The 7,780-nt window shown below is 43.6% G+C and overlaps 1 protein-coding gene across 1 annotated transcript in view; it reads right to left on the bottom strand.

The window, feature by feature from the left end:
* The window catches only part of LOC134943772 (QRFP-like peptide receptor), a 62,209-nt gene extending 56,719 nt beyond the window's left edge, over window positions 1–5,490 (bottom strand). The window contains exon 1 of the mRNA XM_063932417.1: window positions 5,033–5,490. The gene's annotated coding sequence lies outside the window, so the exon portion shown is untranslated. The remainder of the gene's footprint in view (window positions 1–5,032) is intronic.
* Between the last annotated feature and the right edge of the window lie 2,290 nt (window positions 5,491–7,780).

Genomic DNA, 7,780 nt, shown 5'->3' with positions numbered 1-7,780 from the left:
TTCCGTCAGTTCCAATTGGAGACGGAACGCAGTTCCACCTCCTCCGGCTCTCCTAACCCAGAATGTGAGCCCGGAGCCACATGGGGATGCCAGGTGCCCGCTGAGGTTGTGCTAACAGCGGGCGCCAGCACCTTCCCCTCAGCAGCAGCCGGAGCTCACTGCTGAGCTCCAGCTGCCACTGTGTGCGGATATGCGGAATTATGGGAGAGATGTCATGACGTCTCTCCCATAGATCCAAGGAGCGGGCAGCCAGGCGGGGGCAGCAGTCCAGAAGCAGAAGCAGGGCTGGTGAGTATTGTGATTTTTTGTTTTGTTTTTTGTGTGTGTGAAGTGGCGCTACTAGGTGGGGTCATCTGTACTGGGGTCATAACTACAGGGGGCATCTCTACTGGGGGAAGCTTCTACTGGGGCCAGCTTCTACTGGGGGCCTAACTACAGGGGCATCTGTACTGGGGGCAGCTTCTACTGAAGGGATAACTACAGTGGGCATCAGTACCAGGGGCAGCTTCTACTGGGGGCATCTGTACTGGAGGCATAACTACAGGGGGCATCTGTACTGGGGGCAACTTCTACTGGGTTCAGCTTCTACTGGGGGCATAACTACAGGGGGGCATCTGTACTGGGGGCAGCTTCTACTGGGGCATCTGTACTGGGGGCAGCTTCTACCGGGTCATAACTAAAGGGAGCATCTGTACTGGGGGCAGCTTCTACTGGGGGCATCTGTACTGGGAACATAACTACAGGGGACATCTGTACTGGGGGCATAACTACAGGGGGCATCTGTACTGGGGACATCTATACTGGGGGGGCTTATGTACTGGGTCATCTCTACAGGGGCAGCTCTACTGGGGGCATCTCTACAGGGGGTAGGTCTACAGGGGCATCTGTACTGGGTCATCTCTACAGGGGGCATAAGTACAGGGGGCATCTCTACAGGGGGCATCTCAACTGTGGGCATCTCTACAGTGGGCATAACTACGGGTTCATTACTACTGGGGGCAATACTACACGGGGCATTACCACTGGGGGCATATCTACTGGGGGCACTACTAATGAGGGCATTGCATAGGGTGCACTTAATAAGGGGCATCACTCCTGGGGATATAAGGGGCACCACTCCTACTGGGGGCCATGTATAAGGGGCACCAATACTATGGGCTCTACATAAGGGGCACTACAACTGTGGGCACTACCAGTACAGTGGGTATTGCATAAGGGGCACTACTACTGAGGGCACTGTATAAGGGGTGCTACTGCTGTGGTCATGTGTACTAGGGGTGCTACTGCTGTGGGCATTATGTGTATTAGGGGTGCTACTACATTGGGCTTTGTGTATAAGGGGCACTAATGTGTGTCATAACATGAATAAGGGACAATACTATGTGGTGTAATGTGAATAAGATTGTGGTACTGTGCGGCATAATTTAAATTGGGGATACTATTGGGTGACCACGACCTTTTCTCTTTGAGACCAGTTCCCTTTTTTGTGTCGCGCACTTACAGCGCGCACAATCCCTTTAGGACTGGGGTGGGGGTTCCACCACCTGTCCAGGACCACTTTAAGCACTGCTTGTCATAGCTTGAATTGTTTAAAATGCCCACTAATACATTACTACATTCTGAAGGTTTGAGGGACACTCATGCAGCCACTAAAGCTTATGAAGTTGCCCATCTCTTCTCTAAAAGAACTAAACTGTATACAGTATACAAAGAACAATTGCTGGTAGTGACATACATACATACATACATACATACATACATACATACATACATATATATATATATATATATATATATACACAGTATTTAATTGAATATAAAATGATGCCATCTGTACAAGTAGTTACAATATCCTATTGCCTCCACAAGCATTAGATTTCACTGGAGAATAGCTATAGGCAATTTTGTCAGTGACTCCATGCATTTAACACTTTCTCTGCACCACAATATAGATGTGTGAGAACCAGACACTGATCTTCTGATCTTCCCAGCAGCAACATTTCAGTAGAACCAATATCATTTTATATTAAATTGCAATTAGAATGTAACTACTAAGAGAGATTATTAATGATATCTATTTCATTTAAGGTTAATTTTAGGCAATTGCAGAGAGAAAATCATTCAGTAAATAGATAGAGTATTAACCCATTCCTAGGTTCAGCAACCGAGCCTCATTCTAGCAATTAATCACATAAAAACACAATGAGACATTATAGACACTGACAAATGTTTAAGCTAAGCTCTTCTGGATTCCGATGTCACTAGATGCCTTGGGCACCGATGTTTGCTGTGATTCATACATAATTTAGACTATGTGTGATGTATCTAAAACGTATTTGTGGACGCATGGCCGCTCTAATGCAAATTGCATCAAACAAACCATCATATATCAAAAAATTAAATTGCTCCCTTTTATCATGAAATCTTATCAGTGTGGATGAGAGCACAACACATTTTCTCTTTCAAGATGACTAAACAAATAACACATTTTCAAACAGTTTTTTTCCCTCTCCCCTCCTCGTCCAAGTGCTAACAAGTCAAGTGGAGATATATCGGTTTGTTTTAAGTTTTACAAAAAAGATACCTATTACGGTGTGCACTCAAAAAAAATGATCTAGTGCACTATAGTTTTCCATAGTAAATGAGTTTTAGATTTTTGGGTGCAAATATTCTGCAATCATGAAGCTCAAAACACTGCACCTGTCCTTTGCAGGCTCAGTGACAGTGGGGGAGGAGGGGCTAAGGGCACAGCTGTACCGGGCTCCGTTGTCCTAGGGGGCCCATAGATAAACCGAGCTCTCTTGTGCCAATGCACTCACTAATGCATGTTCAGCAGTGTGCAGGCAGGTATGGGACCTGTCTGGAAGAAGCTGTAGTGTAGTATTATTGGTAAGTACTAGGGTGAGATGTATCAAGCCTTCGAAATAGAGGAGAAGTGGGCAAGTGGAAACGTTGCCCATAGCAACAAGCTTCAAGGTAGCTTGCTAGCATATATCAAGTACATTCCATAGAATGACTGGTAGTAGCTGATTGGTTACTCTCAGCAAATTCTCCACTTGTCCATACTTTAGAAGTCGTAATACATGTCCCCCTACTTTTATATATTTGTATCCCTACATATGACCCACCTGTAAAAGTGTTGCTTAGCTTGTGCATGCATAGTCTTAGCTATACATGTGAATAGCCACTATCCACACTTCCAGGTGCAGCAAGTGGTGGTTGCATGCAGATGGCAGTTGGATATGGCTGCATTATAGATCAGTTCTATATTTATCTCCTTCAAAGGCTTAGTAAATAGACCCCTAATCACACTCCCCTGCCATGTTGCAATCAAGGCCCCCATACAGAACGTATACAGTGGCCACTGGAGGGGTATGGCCCCTTCAGTGGCCATACCCCTCCAGTGTCTGGGCCCTCCCAAAGTATTGGGTGTATAGTTACACAGCATGCGTACACTGCAAACATATACAAGATGCAGTGATGCAGTGCAAACTGGCATTCATTCAACTCTACATCAGGCACAGAGAGTTGTATTGTTGCTGTTGCTATGTCCTTTCCTCCAAATTCCACAGTAAAACAGACTACACTCAGTGATAGTTACGCCACTGTAACAGACAAACCAACAGACTGTTTGTGCAGCTTGGAAGCCGAAGCCTCTTCTCGCACCAACAGAGGATGTACACTGGTTAATGAAAAATGGGGAAGTAGAATTATTGTTAGCAGATGACTGATTTAAGATTTCTGCAGAGACTGGTTCATGTTTCATGTCTCTGGTTCTTGTTATCTCTCCTCATTCCAATGACACGATCCCATTGGTAGCTGCACATGAAATGCTGGAGGCTGATAAAACTTCTTCCTAACAATAGTCACTGCCACTTTCCCTCCAATTGTAAAACGGTTACTTTCTATATCATGTTTTTCATACACCTTTTATATTGTAAGCATATCTTCTGTGTGCAATTTGTTTGTCATCTGATGATCCCTTCAATGTAAAGTACATTATCAAGTGTTGCACATACCCTTGTGCGACATGTTATGTATAAGAATATATTTATGCAGTGCAAATACACTTGCATCCAACTCTAACGCTCCCCCATACAGTAGTTTGCCTTACTGAAGCACACTGTAAGACTTAATATGTCGTAGATGTGGTATGAATAACGCTTCCCCATCATAAACTAAAAAAAAAAAAAAAACCACATAAAAATCTTAACTTTAAACCCCCCAAAAGTAAATTTTGACATTAACATATAAAAGAAATGTAAAATTATATGATGTCATCATTATAAAAGGCTACCAAAATTATAATGTAAATGAATCTAATATGACAACACAACTTGGGACTTTCAGGTGTATATAAAAGTTCCAATACCATGAGAGGAGATAAGATGTTAGATGCTATTTGACTCTGTCTGCTGTACATTTAATAGTATTATTTATGAATAGGGAATCTCTACATGGGAAAACAATATACTTTCTACATTAAAAAAGAACAAACAATTCTCAGCTTTGTTTAGCTCAGGCAAGCTTCCTCCCATGGCACTTATAATGGTTAAATTAATTAGTAGCTGTCCTATAAAAAACAACATTCTGCGTGTTTAATAGCACCAATGAATGTGCATTTCTTCTTTTCTATAAAAGGGAACTCATTAAGATTTAAAGTAAACTTTATTTTCTTATGTTTGTTGAAAACTAAAACCCAAGAAATATTATTGTGGAAAAAAAATATTTAAAGTAAACTAATTCAAAAACAACATAGTATTGTATATGATAAATGATTAGACAGAAGTCTCAGCATTTTCATATATTAATGTCATTGATAAATTGTGCCATATAATGTACATACGGAGTGTGAATCTGTGATAGTGGAATGCAGAGCTCCCAAGCGAATACAACGACCGTGTAGGCTCTGTCCATGGTGCTGAATCCTTCAAACCAGCATCCCGAGACCAATATTAGACGTAAGGGGATGGAAAGCTAGCAGTCCACTCTGTCTCAAAGAGTAGTATGAGATAAAAAGCGCTTACTGTACCTGCTGGATTTTGCGACTATGACACGTGCTTGTGTAGTCTACAGGGGCTGCTCACATCGCAGGTTGGTGCAACAAGGATTTATCCACAGGGCTGTACTCAGTAATGCATAGAAGAGCAGAGGTACTGGTATGTACATCCTTGGCTTGACGTCAGAGTCCTCTACTGTACTCTTCTGTACATAGTGTCGTACACATTTTCTGTTTCAATAATATATGTCCATTCTGCTTGGCTACTAAAAAAATATTGATCTGTGTAGCTGGCAGGAGGTTACTTTCTGTTGCTGGTTGACGGGTGGCTTAACCAGGTTCTTTGTCATTAATCCTTCATCTCCTTCTGAGCTGTGAAAAGTCAAAGCCTTGCCACTGTAGAGTGCTCATCTTCTGCCCTGCTGCTTCCCAGTGTATGTGAGCAGCAAAGCGCAGATTGCACAGTTACTGGTTAGGACAGAGGAGCAGTGATGCTGTAGTGAGCTGAAGAACTGTTCATTCTATAGCTTTACAGGTCTTATAATGTGGACTATGCTCCTCCCCACATATAAGGTAAGATAGGGTTGGATAAAGGGATGCTATTATTAATATTACTCTTATTTTTATTTTTCTAGTTTTATAAAACTGTAATTTATTTTTATAGCTACCTGACAGGTGTAACTTTTTCTATTATTAAAAAAGATATTGTAGCACAGGCAATGCATTACTTTTTGAAATGAACATACTGTAGCTAAATGCTTTTTTATCTGGAAATAATAATAGCGAAAACAAATGCAGATATATGAAAACTCAGTGATATATTTTTGATAACTATTGGTATTAATCTACAACAAAATCTCTTCATATCATACAGTATGCCCCACTTTTCGCATCGGTTTTAAGCGTAGGTCTGGCACAAGTTTATGTTCTTTGTGCTGGAATGTGTGTCCATTTTGGTGAGTTAATGTTCACAGTAGAGGATTTATAATTGAGCCAAGTACAACTCCAGTTAACCAGGAAGTGTGGCTTTATTGAGCAAGTGTCGGCACAGCTGTACTCACTGTTACACTTGTAGATGGGCATGAATCGGAGCTGGGATCCAGACAAATCACCAACCGATGATTGTCTCCTGGATGCAGGTAGCAGTGAGGGTACTGGAACAGTGGTATCGCGGGGTACACAGTAACAATATGGTGATGCGCATGTGCCGCTTTAGTAGTGGTGGCCATCTTGGTAAGGGAATGAAGCATCATCCCCAGAGGAGCCATACTGGAGACTGCACATTAGCGCACTCCTATTGTAACACTTTGTGTGCATCCACTTCTGTGGACTGTGTTCTATGGCATTGTCATGTGAGGATGCCCTGTGAACCACATGGCTATTTTATGTATGCTTTCCCAAATCAGGTGACACCAGCTGCTATACTGTAAGAACAGTAGTGGCAAAACTAGAAATGTTGCTCCCCCAAGCCAAAGACGTTTCTCGCCCCGGCGCCACAGTTATCACCTAAAGCTGGCCATACAGCAAATTACTTTATATATATACACTGCTCAAAAAAATAAAGGGAACACTAAAATAACACATCCTAGATCTGAATGAATGAAATATTCTTATTAAATACTTTGTTCTTTACATAGTTGAATGTGCTGACAACAAAATCACACAAAAATTATCAATGGAAATCAAATTTATTAACCCATGGAGGTCTGGATTTGGAGTCACCCTCAAAATTAAAGTGGAAAAACACACTACAGGCTGATCCAACTTTGATGTAATGTCCTTAAAACAAGTCAAAATGAGGCTCAGTAGTGTGTGTGGCCTCCACGTGCCTGTATGACCTCCCTACAACCCACACAAGTGGCTCAGGTAGTGCAGCTCATCCAGGATGGCACATCAATGCGAGCTGTAGCAAGAAGGTTTGCTGTGTCTGTCAACGTAGTGTCCAGAGCATGGAGGCGCTACCAGGAGACAGCCCAGTACATCAGGAGACGTGGAGGAGGCCATCGGAGGGCAACAACCCAGCAGCAGGACCACTACCTCCGCCTTTGTGCAAGGAGGAACAGGAGGAGCACTGCCAGAGCCCTGCAAAATGACCTCCAGCCAGGCACAAATGTGCATGTGTCTACTCAAACGATCAGAAACAGACTCCATGAGGGTGGTATGAGGGCCCGACGCCCACAGGTGGGGGTTGTGCTTACAGCCCAACACTGTGCAGGACGTTTGGCATTTGCCAGAGAACACCAAGATTGGCAAATTCGCCACTGGTGCCCTGTGCTCTTCACAGATGAAAGCAGGTTCTCACTGAGCACATGTGACAGACGTGACAGAGTCTGGAGATGCCAAGGAGAATGTACTGCTGCCTGCAACATTCTCCAGCATGACCGGTTTGGCAGTGGGTCAGTAATGGTGTGGGGTGGCATTTCTTTGGGGGGCCGCACAGCCCTCCATGTGCTCGCCAGAGGTAGCCTGACTGCCATTATGTACCGAGATGAGATCCTCAGACCCCTTGTGAGACCATATGCTGGTGCGGTTGGCCCTGGGTTCCTCCTAAGGCAAGACAATGCTAGACCTCATGTGGCTGGAGTGTGTCAGCAGTTCCTGCAAGATGAAGGCATTGATGCTATGGACTGGCCCGCCCGTTCCCCAGACCTGAATCCAATTGAGCACATCTGGGACATCATGTCTCGATCCATCCACCAATGCCACGTTGCACCACAGACTGTCCAGGAGTTGGCGTATGCTTTAGTCCAGGTCTGGGAGGAGATCCCTCAGGAGACCATC

The sequence above is a fragment of the Pseudophryne corroboree genome, chromosome 7 (genome assembly GCF_028390025.1).
Source record: "Pseudophryne corroboree isolate aPseCor3 chromosome 7, aPseCor3.hap2, whole genome shotgun sequence".
NCBI classification, from domain to species: Eukaryota; Metazoa; Chordata; class Amphibia; order Anura; family Myobatrachidae; genus Pseudophryne; species Pseudophryne corroboree.
Note: the sequence above shows the minus strand (reverse complement) of the source record. Positions and strands in the feature narration are given on the sequence as shown.